This window comes from Protopterus annectens, chromosome 11.part0 (genome assembly GCF_019279795.1).
Source record: "Protopterus annectens isolate FY-2018-M chromosome 11.part0, PAN1.0, whole genome shotgun sequence".
Classification (NCBI taxonomy): Eukaryota; Metazoa; Chordata; order Ceratodontiformes; family Protopteridae; genus Protopterus; species Protopterus annectens.
The window spans coordinates 1,298,268,128-1,298,285,130 of NC_056745.1; positions in this window are offsets into that span (position 1 = coordinate 1,298,268,128).

Consider the following 17,003-nt stretch of genomic DNA (forward strand, 5'->3'; position numbering starts at 1 on the left):
AATCAATTTGTTTTAATTTTTCTTTCAATGTAAAGAACCTGTTGAAATCAAATAAAGCAATAATTCAATGCTATGTTATTAGCAAGTCTAATTTTCTCAACCTACTTCACTCATCTGTGGTTATTTTCCTTTCCATTACCAGTCTGTTTTGGCTTCCTTCCCCACTTCTATTATTGGATTCCCCACATGTAACATAATGCACACAGCTACTGCCTGCCTGTTTCTGGCTGTTTCTTGAATGCCTCCTAGTTTCTTGCTCCACACTGCACTTAGGCACAAAAAAGTACTCCATACAACAATCACTCAGAAACAAACAAAAAAAAAACTGCAGGCGTTTTTCTTCTTTTGTTGCCTGTGTAAATTGTAAGTCTGTACTATAGTTAATCACTCCCTCTCAGTGAAACATTATATTACATTCACTTTGTTGGCAGAAGGAGACAGTAAAACTCTCTATTTTGCCCTTTTAAGTGCCTTAAAATTCTAACTTCTTCCACTCTTGCCTTCCCACTTAATCCTCCACCTGTCCATGCCTTCTTGAATGCTTTTGTGGATTCTCTCTTCAGCCATTTATTGTAGTCCATTCCTTAGGTCCAAAACCCTCTCTGTGAAAATTTCTGTGTGAAATCAAGGAAGTAGTTAATTCCTGCCATCAGCTGCCCATGCCCTCTCCTTTCCCACCTTCCTTGTCCTTCACATTCAGAATGACCCATTCACATCATCCTAAGATGATCTTGTACACCAATATCATGTAACCACTCTTCTTCTGGTTTCAAACAAGAACGCTTTAGGTCCCTTAGCAGAGTCATATTCTTTCCCTTCCATCCCGCAGATCTAAGCTGACTTTCTTACAGCCCAGATACATTTCTGAACCAAGATTTCAGGAGGTACAGAAGGAAACAATGCTTCTGTGCCAGTGGGGTAACTTTTAAGTGACAATCATCTAGCCAAATTCCCATTAACAGCATTGGTTAAAAGGTCTTCTACATTGTGTGGGGCAACAAATGCTGTAGTCAGATAACTATTAGGAAGGATGCTGCTTAGAAGCTGGGTTGCCATCCCTCTTGCCTTTAACAAAGGAAATAGCATTGCATCTTACCTGTGTGCTTTGTCTTTGAAAATGTAAGAACATAGTTGGTGATTAAAATCTCATCTTCTGAGACAAAAAATCAAAGAAAAGCTAATGGACTCTTTCAAATAGTGACATCTCCAGGTTTTGTTTCTTACCAGGACATGATATGACCACAGCAACTGCCTGGTGGTTCATATCAAGTGTGCCTCTAGCCCCATGCAAACTTGGTAAACATAAATTTATTTATTATCTTATTTGTCTAAAGATGTGTAATACATTTTTTTATTTGTAGTAGGTAGATGCTTCCTTTTCTGGATACCGTATTGCAAGGACAGATGGGAAAATAGTCAAGTTTCTGTGCAAGGGTGGGCAATGGAGTAGGCCCTGTTCTATTTAAGTATGAAGATTAACAGCAGATAATTAATTCTATACCAGTTGTTTAGCTTGCCTTCAGAAACCGGTATCAGTAAACACTGCAGAAGTTCAATATACTAGTACACCTGTTCATAAGATTACATGAAGTCCACCTGTATAATAAGTTTGTACCAGCAGCCAGGATCATGTAAATGGTGATCAGTTTGTTTCAAGCAGAAAAAACACCATGGATAATCCACATCAGATTATATACTACATCATTAGATTGCATAGTGTGCAATTCTTCCATTGGATTGGCTTCCACAGGAGTGGATAACTAAGTGTCTTGCATAAATCACAGTTTGTTGTAGCCATAATTAAAGCTCTTTGTACATTACTTGTATAGTACACAAAACTACAATAGATTTATATCTACAATGTGAATCAATTCAGACTCTCTTACAGTTCATTTGGTAAAGAGAAAATACTAATTTACTAATGAGAAAATACTCATTTATTGTATTAGCATTACTAACACAGGGCACCAGAATGTGCCAGTTCAGCGTAGCTTAGCAAACCAAGTTCTAAATGCCCCTATTAGTCACAATGAGGATACGTTAAATAATTTAGCAGCAAGAAACAATATTTTTTACAGTGCTGTTCAAGTTCACTGATTAGCATAACATGTACCCAACTCAGCCACAGCATGGGCCACAATGGCAGGGGTAATTGCAATGTATGGATTTACAGCCACAGCATGGACCACAATGGTAGGGGTAACTGCAGTGCATGGATTTACAGCCACAGCATGGGCCACAATGACAGGAGTAACTGCAATGCATGGATTTACAGCCACAGCATGGGCCACAATGGCATGGGTAACTGCAATGCATGGAGTTACAGCCATAGCATGGGCCACAATGGCAGGGGTAACTGCAATGAATGGATTTACAGCCACAGCATGGGCCACAATGGCAGGGGTAACTGCAATGAATGGATTTACAGCCACAGCATGGGCCACAATGGCAGGGGTAACTGCAATGAATGGATTTACAGCCACAGCATGGACCACAATGGCAGGGGTAACTGCTATGTATGGATTTACAGCCACAGCATGGGCCACAAGGGCAGGGGTAACTGCTATGTATGGATTTACAGCACTCACTAGTATGTTGCATGCTGACTAGAATGAGAATAGTAAATTCTGGCATTAGTGTAGGTTCTGTGGTGTACATCCTGTTAGTTAAGGATACACACATCATGACACTGGTGCAGGTTATATAGTTTGTTAGCAAAGGATAATTACAAAATTACACTAGTACAGGTTATACAGTACTTTTAACAGAGGTACTTACAGCGTAACACAGGTATAGGTTATATGGTGCACAGCTTCTTAGGAAAGGATAATTACAAAATTACACTAGTACAGGTTATACAGTACTTTTAACAGAGGTACTTACAGCGTAACACAGGTATAAGTTATATGGTGCACAGCTTCTTAGGAAAGGATAATTAGAACATGACACTAGTACAGGGTATTTCACAGTCTGTTAGTTTAACATTGAATAGCTTGTGTACCAGAGAAGAGGATCAAATAGCTCATATGTCATAAACTTTCAAATGACTCATATACCATAACTGCCCTAAAAAGAGATCTGTGTGTTGGACACTAATGTAACATGCATATTGTATGGTCCATCAGATTAGCATTAAATATTTCTAATTTTGTGTTAATGCAGTTTATGATAGCACAGTACCTTACAGTGTGTGCATCTTATTCTTATTTAATATTAGGTCAGGAGCTCATAAAATCAGTTTGGTCCATACATAGAGAAGTCTTATTGTGGTATATAGTCTGTTTGGACTTTGTGAGTTTCTCTGCAGTGCAGTTAAATTAACTTATATCCACAGCCTCTTGTATAAAACCATCCAGGCCCCTTACAATAGCATCTGTAAGTGACAGTATTAATTTCAGGGTACTGCCAGATCCAGGGAGTAAACCCTGCCTGATAAGCGAGATAAGTTCCTCTAGTATGATATTGCTAGGAGAATAATCAGGTTATATGCCTAAAATAAACAGGCAATTGTAAAAAGCAAAACAGGGAAAACCAGTGTTAGAAAGCAGACCAATAGCTGGCATATCACTTAGAAGTCTTGCAATATGGCATTAGTAATGCAACTAGATGCATGTCACAGGAGTTCATCTACCGGCTAGGCAAATCTGGGTGCCATACAGTGATACCATGAAAAGATATCTCACATCTGCAAAAACATCAGCAGCAGACAGTTCTGCAGGGCAATGAACTATGCCTGAAATAGACTGCCATTATAGGAACTAGGAATAGAAAGGTTTAATGACAGCAAATTAGGCAGCTAATTATATATTTTCTCTTTTCCGTTGAACAAAAGATGATTCTGAGATTAGTTTTACAGCATTGTATCTCACAAAACTTAAATAAGCATAAGTTGTTAGCAATTAAGTACTTGCTAATGACATCATCTCAATTCACAAGATGAGAAACACAGGTAATAACAGTTGATATTCCATACAATATAACCGAACACAAATACCGAACCATAAGCTTTAATGATAGTGAAGCTGTTCTGTAGTACTCAGCTGGCTTTGAAAATGAGTAAAATTTGCTCTAATTCCACAATATAGGATAGGTCTAGGATTCCTCTGGCAAAATTTATTTTGACTCCACAATTCTTTTGAATGGAAGAGTGGGAAGAGCTAAACAATAATGTTTAACAATGCTGAAGCTAGAGATTATCTAGCTGACTGAACGCACAGCAGAACAGTATAAACCAGTTGAGGGGACCCCATAGGTTCATACGTAACTTCTAGGTTAATTTAATTTCCAAAGGCATCTCCTCTAAATCTCATCTGCAAACCATTACAAGTATGTCCAATAACCAGCATTCAAAAGGTCCTACCAACCTCAAAGAGGGCAATACAAGATAGGCCAGGGGAGAATCTGAGGCCATACTTCTGATTATCTAGGTTTACCTTGAAGGTGTTTGCTGTATCCCCAGATGGGAAAAATAAGACACTCCTCTAGATGAAGACTGATCTCGAACTTTATATTTTCCATCTGTTTTCCCATTCTTCTCTTTCAGTACTACCGTATGATTACTATGTTATTATACTAACTTATGCTATAAACCACAGTCTACAAAAATAATCAATAAAGTTTGCATATACTGTCAATCATTGAACTGTAGATATAATCTGTAAGTACTTTCTTATGTTTTGAACCTGATGTTTTGAATGCTTTGATCCTGGGTTGTGGTTGAAATGGTTTTAGAACCAGCCCACTTATCCAGTTAACAAATAAATAAAACAAGGTGGCAAGGGTGCTACTCTGCTTGATATATGCTAGAAGTTTGATCCAGGGGAGGAGGATAATTTGGGATAGGAATCTATCATGCTAATGTGTCATCTTTATCCATTGGTGCAGGTTTAATTCCTTTAACTGGGTGTCTGAAAAACCATTGGTTTTGCAAAGGAACAGGAGGTCAAAGAGATTTGGCTTTTTCATGACTTCAAAGGGCTAGACAGAGATCCCCATGGAGGACCCTGTAAGAAACTGAGTATGGAGAGAGAGCTGTCAGTCTGTAGTGATTTTTGAAGCCACTGAATGCTTTAGTTAAAAATCTCTTGAGGTCTCTATACTTGAGTGATATGTTTACAGAAATACATGCCAAAAGAGGCATTATATTCAATAATTGGACCAATGAGATATGGGTAAATGGAGAATAAGACTTCTTTTGATCTAGAGGAAATGCTCTTAGAAATTAGATGAGCCAGAGAAGACTTTCCAATCTACTACGAAGTCATGATGTTCAAAAGATAAGGAATTATCAACAAGAGTGCCTAGATCCCTTATGAGAATGTGTGATTGGGGGGGGGGGGTGTCACCTATGTGCTATGGCAAAGTGCTTTGCTTACCAAAATTATCATAGGCCAGTAATCTCAAACAGATGGACTGAGAAATAAATGTCAAATAGGACATGGTCCAACACTAAGCCCTGAAGTACACCAATAGTAACTTTTTTTTTCAGATGTGGCACTTGTGACTCTAACAGCATGGATTCTGTTTGACAACTATTTGCCTACTCACCACATGACATAAGCATTTATATTCAGATTTGCAAGTCTATCAACAATGTCTGCATGGGGAATAGTGTCAAAGCTTTGGTCGGGTCCAGATATGCTGTGTTCTATCAGAGGGCTAATAGAATACTAGTTGAGTTTGACAGGTATATTAACATGCTTTGTCAATAGCCTGTTATATTTGACAAGGATAGAATCTCAACATAACCTGGGCAACTGCAATTCATTATGTTACATATACAGAAAACGTTTTAATTTTTATCACAGAAATATTCGTTCAAGCTGTTCACACAGATATTGTACAGGAGACATATCTGCTCATAACCTAGTCAGTCATACAGACTTATCTTACTTATTCATGAGAGAACAATGCAGAGCTGTATCCAGCAAAGCTATTTTATTAGAAAAAAAATTGCTCTAACAGTCTCTCCAAGATTATTCTGGAAAAATGCGAAGTCCATCTAACCCAATCTCAGGCAAAATTTTCAGTAATCTTTTACTATTAAAGCCTTCTTTTACTACTGAATTAAACATTTTCCTTCTCAACACACTCTTATCCTCCAACATTTCAATCATATCTCTCAACCTCAAGATGAGAGAATTAGGGACAAAGGACCTTAAAATCGGAGACAATCAGAGAAGCCTAATTATAACATATGCGTATTCAACTCTACTCATTACTACTTACAAGTTCAAGTACATAAAGACAGGTCATCATTTACTGAGATTGATAATGGCCTTGGCGATATAGTCATGTCAAGCGTAAATATAAATTAACAAATAAGGAAGTACCTGAAACTGTGATGTTTACCATTATTGTTTGACTGTACTTTTCAGTAATTTATATGAAAATCAAAAATGTTGTGAGGGACACAGAAAAAAATGAGACCAAATCAGAGACATTCTGCAAAATCAGAGATATTTGTGTGGTAGGGTTTTGCGAGGTCAATAGACGTCAAATTCATTATTCGCACAGCTATTTGCAACAGAAACTGATTTCAGAATATTAAAAATAACTTTCAGACACGCTCTCAACCTTTTATATTCAGAATCAGGGACAAATGCTCCAAACCAGGAATAATATGTATGTAAAATATTAGCAGTGTTAACATGAATAACTGAAACAGTAACACAATATGAATTATCAAGCACTCTTCTAAATAAAAAAGGATATAATTATAACAAGTACATGCAATCCAACACATATCTCGCCACAATCAATAGCTGTAGGAGGAAGAAATGTACAATTTTCAGGCCCAAAAAGGAACATGTGTTAAGAGGTATATTGTTTGAATACAAAAAGCAAACATCCGCTTCTCCTTTAAGATTGGCAATTACTAACTGCAGTGCTTACTGCATTATTATATCAGTTGCCAGATGCATGATTAAAAATTACATAATAAAATAACTAAGTACTATTTATTCCCCTAATTTGTTGTAAATACATGCATAATACATTACACATAATATACATAAGATGTGTAATCCCTGAACTGTATCACCCTACTGATTTCACCAAAGCCATTTTCAATTTTGTGAAGGCCACTATAATAAGGAAGTACTGAGATTATTTATTCAAAATAGTCATATACACAAAGAGACATATTCACATAGCATGTCAGCATATACTTTTTGTGCAATGCAATACTGATTTTCAGGCAAGTTATTTTAATCAGGCTGTGTGGTGTATTACTACAAAAAAAGAACATCCCTGGGATTCAGCAAGCAGCCGTGCAGGAATAAGTTATTATGCACAGCAGGGACTGGTCCTGTACACTATGGCAGTGCGCTTTGCATATTCATGAAGGCACGCTGCCTGTGCTGTTGAACATACACAGAGCCATGTGCAGGTGCAGGGGGTGTGTCTGAGAGCATAGCTCTCACAATACACACATCCCTGCACTCCAGAATTGCCTTTTGGCAATTAAAATGAGTGAGAATGCTCATAACACCCGCAACACGTCAAGACCATACCTCTCAACTGTACAGATTTTCTCAGAATGTCCATATTTTTGTCTCATATTTTTGGTGTGTTCCTCCTAAAATCTGTACCTGTCTGGAAAATAGCTGAGGATTGAAGTCATTAAATAATGACAAACATTTGAGTTTAAAAGACTCCACGTCCTTCAGAAAATCCATGCTAATGCAAAATCTATCATTATATCAACTTTCTAAGTTTGTAAGAGCAATATTTAAAATCTGTCCCTATTTGTCCCCCCATCATTTTAGGGTTTGTCCAGAGTTTTTGCTTCAAGAGGTTGAGAGGTATGCCCACCACTAAGCAGGAAAGCTAATAAAAGTACAGGGTTTAGCATTAGCAGGAATTTTCTGAAGGGTATAGCGAAAATAACACAACAAAACTTTTTTTTTTTATAAATGCAATAAAGTTAAAGCACAGCTGTGTGGATGTGCCTGTTGCTTAGCTATACTTAGTCCAGCTTAAACAGCACAAGAAGTTAAATAGCAAGAGACATCTAACATAAGCAGTATTGCAATAGTGTAGTGGTTAGAGTGTATGCTTTATAAGCAGCCATTCCCAGTTCAATCCTCACTGTAATCAATTCACATTTTAAATGTGACAACAGTGTATAAACATTTTTTGTATTACCTACAAAATAACGTATATTTGTTAACTGGAGTACTGCATTAGGTCCAGATGTGAGGTATCAGTGTAATAAAGTTGTGAAATCCCAATATAAACACAAGTGCCCCATACAGTATTGTCACACATGAATAAATGTAATGAATGCACACTGGGTGATGTCAGGGACAGTAAACACATTTATAATATGTAATGAATGATGAATCAATACCATACAGCAGATAGTCTATAAAATGAAAAATAAGCAATGCTAAGCATTGCACAGCTATGCTTACCAAGTGTAAGCATTGTGTAAATATGACTGCTAAGCAATGAGTAGCCCAGCTAAGTGGATTTGCCCATTGGTAAGCAGTGCTGAACCTGTCCCTTTAATCAATGCCAACCTTAGCTAAGCAGGTTTGCCAGTAACTTAGCTTAGCTCAGCATATTCAAAACCGTCTAATCATGGCAAAGGGCAGGAAACTGGACATATTTAAATCCCACAGGTGGGAATACAGCTCATAACTGGTTGCAGCTTCCCACTGTAGGCAGGATGGCTGGAGCTGGAGAGGGATTACACTACCGGGCACAGTGCTGGGGCATCCAGGAGTCCAAGGTCATGGTAGGACTCCTGGTAAAAAACCATGACAAGAGACTGCTGCAGGGCCAGTACCAAGGTTCCCAATATAAAGCAGAAGTCTGGGACCATCTCACTCGTGACCTCACCAGTGCCACTGATATCCCTCAGACTGGTGATCAGGTCAAGCACCACTATGCCAACTTGAAAGAGAGGAAGAGGGAGCTTTGGATCAGTGGATCCAAAAATCAAGGCAGAGAGGTGATGTCCCAGTAGTCTGTAAGTACTCATACCAGTAACTGTTTAATAATGTCCAGCCTGTGTATATGATAGATAGGTATGGCTAAATATTTCTCTATTACCCTTACAACTGCAGCTGAGCAGGCTGTGAATCAGGAAGCCCATGCGAGTAGGCTGCAAAGGCTGCAAAGGCTGCGTCACAAAGCTGGTGTGTAACAATCCTGCTTGTAGTAGTCATACCAAATAAATATAAAAGTAGTAGAAAGCCGGCTGCCGGTATAAAAACTGTTTTGTGGATGGGTTGTACTGACTAAACCAGACAATATGATGGTAATAGTCTCATATAGGTCATATTTAAATAAAACTGTAACTGCACGGCAATAAAGCTCTAAATCCTGGACTGGTTGTGTTTACTCTGGTATCGTATGGCATTTTTAGTGTTGCATTCTCTGAATAGTAATGTTGTATTAACCACTGTTACCCACACTGTGCTACATAATAAAAATGTCTAGGAATGTCCGTATAAGACTGTTGTAATTAAAAGGTCAGATTGTACAACTGAGAGAGACTTAGACAACACTGAAAAGATAGACAGCAATATCCAAATAGTACACTCTACTGTGACTTAAATTGTTGTATTTTTAACAGACACAGCCATGGTTCGAATCCTGGGAGTGGTAGTAAACTGTATGCGTAATCATTCCTCTCAACTGTACAGATTTGTTCAGAATGTCCAGATAATTGGCTCATATTTTCTGCCTGTTACCCTGTCCTCCTGGCACATCAGTGGGATGATCTCAGAATTTTAGGGAGCAAATAATGTCATACATCTGATTTTCAGGCCTCAAAACCTTCAGAAAATGTATATGAAAACAAACATGTCACTCTAGCAACTCACCAAAGGTTTATGAGAGCACTATTCAAAATATGTCCCATTTCTACCCCCATGTTGTCAAGCTATGACGAGAGTGTGTGCATTAACAGATTGGGTGATATGTGCATAATATTAACTCAGAATCTGGGAATATGTGTGGAAACAGTCAGGTATTGTTAACAAACATTCTCTCTACAGGTCTGTCAGATAAGAAAACTGTGCCTACCAATAAAGATTGAATCCTGGACTGGTAGTGTTTACTCTGGTATTGTATGGCTGACATGCAGCATTCAGAACATCTGATATCAGAATAGTACTTTTGTGTCAACCACTGTTTCTCACACTGTGCTACATAAAAATGTGTCTAGGAATGTCTATATGAGACTGCTGTAATTACAAGGTCGGCTTGTACAACCACAAGAGACTTAGACAGAAAACACTGAAGAGATAGACAGCAATATTCAAACAGCACACTCTGCTGACACTTAAATTGTTGTATTTTTATCAGACACAGCCATGGTTTGAATCTTGGGAGTGGTAGCAAGCTGTATGCATAATCATACCTCTCAATTGTACATATCCTTTCAGAATGTCCAGATAATTGGCTCATATTTTCTGCCTGTTCTCCTGTCCCCGTGGCAAATCAGTGGGATGATCTCAGATTTGTAGTCAGCAAATAATGACATAAATTTGATTTTCAGACCTTAAAACCTTCAGAAAATGTATATGAAAATAAATCCGGTCACTCTATCAGCCCTCCAAGTTTATGAGAGCAATATTCAAAATATGTCCTATTTTCACCCCCATGTTGTCAAGCTTTGACGGGAGTGCGTCCAATAAGAGATTGAGAGGTATGTGCATAATATTAACTTGGAATCTGGGAATATGTGTAGAAACAGTCAGGTAGTGTTAACGTACATTCCCTCCACAGGTATACCAGGTAAGAGATGTAGAATTTAGCTATAAGACAGTTGAAGTATACACTTGTTTACAAACATACCACTGGCCAAACCAAGGCCATAGGTTAGTGTAATAATAACTGTACCTTAATGATTAGAGCAATGATCATTAAAGTTGTAAGAACTACAAAGATGTATAAGTTGTTAATTGACATCTCTCTCTCTCCCCAACCATATCTCCAACAATAATTTAAATACACAATTCAGTGGGTATGTTTACACCAAGCCTACTGTTGGGACATAAGTCTTATTGTTCAATAAATATTGAAATGTGTTTCTATTAATGTTCCATGTTGAAATACTATCATTGGTGGCCTGTTCCTATCAATGTAACCTGCATGCCGTTGTAATGGTCACTGTGGTTCCATATATGCATGTGTTCTGTTTGCTATGCAACTGTTCCAAATCTGGTCTTTCGGGTTAATGGAAATATCTATGTATGCTGTTATAACTAATCCTGGATTGTGTTGACTATTACTAACCCCATAGCACATTTTGGAAGGCCAGCCCCAGCGGACCCACCTCACCTGGCCATGGCACCGGGCTCCAGCATGTCTGGGACCCACCCCGGGACCTCTCTGTCCACTGGTCATGCACCACCTTTGGGTGGAACCACCTCAGAGGATGGTGCTTGCCCCCCCGGGAGTGGGTGCAGACAAGAAACTGTCACCAGTAGTCAGGTCTGGGGATTCATGCATAGCAAGCTCTGAAGGGAGTTTGGAGATCTGCTATGCCAGCTTGAGGGCTGCATGGTGCATTTAGAGGGTCAGCCTGCTCCTCCTACCCTGCCCCCAGCACAGCCACCTTTGGGGCCATGAAGATGCAGTGGTGACTGCCCATGGGTGGGGACCTCAGTCCCACTGGTTCCATTTGGGGGGTCATGGGCTTCTGATTTCCAAACACCCCTTCCCATCCAAGATGTTTACCCCCCACATGTGTCATCAACTGCCCCTGTCTGCTGCCTTGTCTGTCTTGTCTGTCTTACTATGCAAATAACCTCCCCAAATATACCTACTATCCTTCCCCAACATCCCACTCTCACCTTAAAAAAAAGGCCAATCTGTTCCCCAAAAAAAAATCTCGCCCCATATAAAGCTGTCCATTTCACACACGTATCCATTGAACACATGATCTGGTCTAATTGGCTTCACAACATATTATTGTTGTCCTCTTCCCTCTCTCAGGGGTTTGAGTGTCCAAATCTACCTCCAAATTCAGTATACATGCACAGCTGTTGCTGTAGAAAAAATGGACAGCTACGGACCTTCCCTACACCTGTCCTGCACATCCCTAGCTATTGTCTTTCCCTCTGCATGCTCCCTTTTTCACCACTTTCCTATCACATCTTTTTCTTTTCTTTTAAAGAAATTAGTGTAGGGATAAGTGGGAGTAAGCACTTTTAAGCAGTAGTAACCGATATTAAGCCTGTTTGCATGACGCTAAGCAATGCCTATACAGATTAAGCACTTTTAAGGATAACTGTCGGTAACCATATTTAACCAGAAGTAAGCATTGCTTAGCATTGTGCAGACCCATGCAAACCTGTTTACAACTGCTTAAAAGTGCCTTAGTCACTCTGTGTCCAACAGTCCTTGTTCTGCCCAGCAACAAAATAATCAGCCCTTGCAAGTCTCAAACCCAGGACCCTGCACACCACAGCCACAGTGATTTACTACTACACCATTTGAGCTGTACAAAAATGTGATGTTTTCTCAAACATATCATGCAGCACAGTCAATCAACAGTAGGGAAAATGTATTTATATATGTAGATTTATGTGTGTGTGTGTGTATATATATATATATATATATATATATATATATATATATATATATATATATATATGTATTGCATTCACATATTGGATTCACACTCTAAACCTCTCACTGCAAAACATCTGACCAAACGCACTGTTAATGGGGGTGAAGGGGCCCAAATTAGGGATCTCTTGTAATTATTGCCATTTCCCCTTGCTCCACAGCTGAACAGATATGCCCTGCAACATAATAACCAGCACTTACAAGTCTTGAACCCAAGACCCTGCACAACACACCCAAAACAAGTTAACAGTAAGCCTTCTCAGCTGTAAAATGCCAGGATGATATCTGTAACATATCATGCAGAACAGTCAGTCTACCATAGGGAATGTACAATGTGGAACCACTAAACATTCCAATGACACATACACACACACACACACACACACACACATATATATATATATATATATACAGACACACATACACACACACACACACACACATATATATATATATATATATATGTGTGTGTGTATATATACACATATACATATAAAGATGCTACTACTTATAGATATGTATAAGAAGAGTCTATATATAGAGGGTGCACAGCATATCAAAAAGCCATTATTCCTACATTTGACACCTTTTAAAATGACCAGTGTTGGATTCATTCCTACAAATGAGAATTATTGCATGAAACATATACCCACACACAATGCAAAGGACATGACACCACACACAACTTTGCATACACAGAAATGTTTATTTGTATACTATCTCAATTGTTTATGCCATTTCTTATAGCAGTTAGGTGTTTGGAATACATAATAACAGATTAATGCAACTCTCAAACAAAACATTTGATACAGTAATGTGAAAAACATAACATATTTTGCTGTCCAGGCTAAGGCCTTTAAGTAGTACAACAGTAAAGAAACACTTGCCTTGAAGATACCAATCAATCAACACTTATAACTACAGCTGTAGTTCAGCAGCCTCCAATTACACTCTGTACTCAATCCCTAGGGGGAAAAGTATTAGTTGTCACAATGTAAATGTATATGTTACATAACAATACTTAACTTAAAATGTCAATATCACACTGACAAACAGAGCTGTGTGTAAGACAGTAAGCGGTAGCCCACCACTGTTCCCATGGTGAGATGTATGAAAATGTACAGCCATATACCTTAATGTTTTTTAACACTGATATCCCTCACATGTTGTAACATCATAGGTTAAAAGCATTTAATACCCCTCCCCTATAAAATGTCTTACAAGGGCATATAACAGTGTTTTCTATACACTGACCGATGGACTGTACAAGGTCACACAAGTTTTGTCCACCTGTTGCCATTTTATATATATATATATATATATATATATATATATATATATATATATATTGACTCTACCCCACAATTTGTGTGGGAGTCCACAACATCACTGGAATGATAGCAGGAATGCCAGCACTAAATAATGATAGGCCATTACCTAACAACCTCTTACTGCATGACATCTGGACAAAACCTGGTATATATGTGGAGGACAGAGGCTGGAACACAGGGCCATATTTGCAATATTGCTGTTATACACTGTGAAAGTTGCTGGAGTTACAGGATTGGTTTCAACATACTCTTACTCAGGAATATGAAGTCAGAAACACAAATGGATGTTGTCATGTACCGATAGCAGTCAACGGAGATAATGCCACTGATATGTCAGACACAAGACCTGTGTGGTGAACAGACAAAACATAACAGCCAATCATCTGGCCATCATGTGGGTAGGCCCACAGTTGAGAGCTTTGCAGACAGACTGCATTCCATGCAAAACTAACATGTACACACAAACCCTGTAAAACCAGCAGTATTCAATGCATATAACAGCAATACTCACACTGTCCGTAGGTCTGGAACCTTATACAAACATGTATTTGGCCTGTGTCCACATGTCCTATTGTAAGAGGTATTGCTACCTGCTGTCTGTAACACTGCTGCCCACACACAGGAAGGATGTCTTCCATACAGGAAAGGTAAAGGAACAACACCCACATGATGTAGTCATTTATAGTAGTGGGTTGCTATGACATTGGCTAATGGAAGTACTACACAGCTGGCTGCATGCACTTAGCAAGTGGGGAACACCAATTGGTGCAGAGGCCATCACCTGATCATGAACATCATCTACAAAAGCCATGCTGCAACCTATTCAAACCAGCTCAATCCCTGTAGTGGAAAGAGAGAGAGAAACAGAGAGAGAGAAAAAAAACAGAAATAATAGCAAAAAACAAAAATAACACTAAAAAGAAAAAAAACAAACAAGGGAGACATCCTGATGTGCAACACAGAAAAGAGCATACTAATAAAACATGTATGTGAAACATGTCAGCATGTAATTGAATGTAGTACTTGGTCTGTAATAATGGGACAGATGATTTTGAAAGCTTGATATGTGCCATCAAGACTTGCTGTAATGATGTCCTGCTGAGCAACTGCTATGGACATAGCATCTGGCCCTGTGGGCAGTGGGCCATACCTGTCAACTATGCGGATCTGCACAGAATGACAAGATGTAAGCCATCACAGTGTCTGTTCTGTTCCTCCAAACATGTATATTAGTGTGGCAAATAGCTGAAGGTGGAAGTAATGAAGTTATGATAGACAGATTAGTATCAGACCCACCACCTTCAGAACAGTCATGCTAATGTGAAATGTATCATGCACAAACTTCATAAGTTTGTAATAGGCTTATCTACGACCTGTCACTATATACCCCCCTAATGTTAGGATGTGTCCACATTTGGCAGTCTGTTTTGTAGCAAGGCAGAAATGTTATTTGGCAGAGGTTTTACAAGGGATGCCCTTCCTGGTGGAGGTGATAAAGAATAGTAATGGAAACGTACTCACAAGTGAGGAGAGTATGTTGAGCAGATGGAAAGAGTACTTTGAGGGACTGATGAATGAAGAGAATGAGAGAGAGAGAAGTTTGGATGATGTGGGGATAGTGAATCAGGAAGTGAAACAGATTAGCAAGGAGGAAGTATGGACAGCTATGAAAAGGATGAAGAATGGAAAGGCTGTTGGTCCAGATGACATACCAGTGGAAGCATGGAGGTGCTTAGGAGAAATGGCAGTAGAGTTCTTAACCAGATTGTTTAATGAAATCTTGAAAAGTCAGAGGATGCCTGAGTAGTGGAGAAAAAGTGTTTTGGTACCTATTTTAAGACTAAGGATGATGTGCAAAGTTGTAGTAACTACAGAGGCATAAAACTAATTAGTCACAGCTTGAAGTTATGGGAAAGAGTAGTGGAAGCTAGGTTAAGAAGGGAGGTGATGATTAGCGATCAGCAGTATGGTTTCATGCTGGGAAAGAGCACTAGAGATGCAAAGTGTGCTCTGAGACTGTTGATGGAGAAATATAGAGAAGGTCAGAGGGAGTTGCATTGTGTCTTTGTGGACTTGGAGAAAGCATATGATAGGGTGCCTAGAGAGGAGTTGTGGTATTATATGAGGAAGTCAGGATATGTACAAGGGTAACGTGATAGTGGTGAAATCTATAGTGGGAGTGACAGATCCGTTTAAGGTGGAGGTGGGATTATATCAAGGATCAGCTCTGAGCCCTTTCTTATTTGCAATGGTGATGGACAGGTTGACAGACGAGATCTGACAGGAGGCCCCATGGACTATGATGTTTGCAGATGACATTGTGATCTGTAGTGAGAGTAGGGATCAGGTTGAGGAGATCCTGGAGAGGTGGAGATATGTGCTAGAGAGGAGAGGAATGAAGGTCAGCAGGACTAAGACAGAATATGTGTGTGGGAATGAGAGAGAGGATAGAGGAATGGAGAGGATGCAGGGAGTAGAGTTGGTGAAGGTGGATGAGTTTAAGTACTTGGGATTAACAGTTCAGAGTAATGGTGAGTGTGGAAGAGAGGTGAAGAAGAGAGTATAGGCAGGGTGGAATGGGTGGAGAAGAGTGTTAGGAGTGATTTGTGACAGACGGGTACCAGTAAGAGTGAAAAGGAAGGTCTACAAGAAGGAAGTGCGACCAGCTATGTTGTATGGGTTGGAGATGGTGGCATTGACAAAAAGGCAGGAGTCAGAGCTGGAAGTGGCAGAGTTAAAGATGTTAAGATTTGCACTGGGTGTCACAAGGATGGACAGGATTAGGAATCAGTATATTAGTGGATCAGCTCAGGTTGGACGGTTTGGAGACAAAGTCAAAGAGGCGAGATTGCGTTGGTTTGGACATGTGCTGAGGAGGGATGATGGGTATATTGGAAAAGAATGCTAAGGCTGAAGCTGACAGGTAAGAGGAAGGCCTAAGTTAAGGTTCATGGATGTGGTGAGAGAGGATATGCAGGTGGTTGGTGTGACTGAGCAATATGCAGAGAACAGGAAAAAATGGAAACAGATGATCCGTTGTGGATATACATATATATATATATATATATATATACACACACA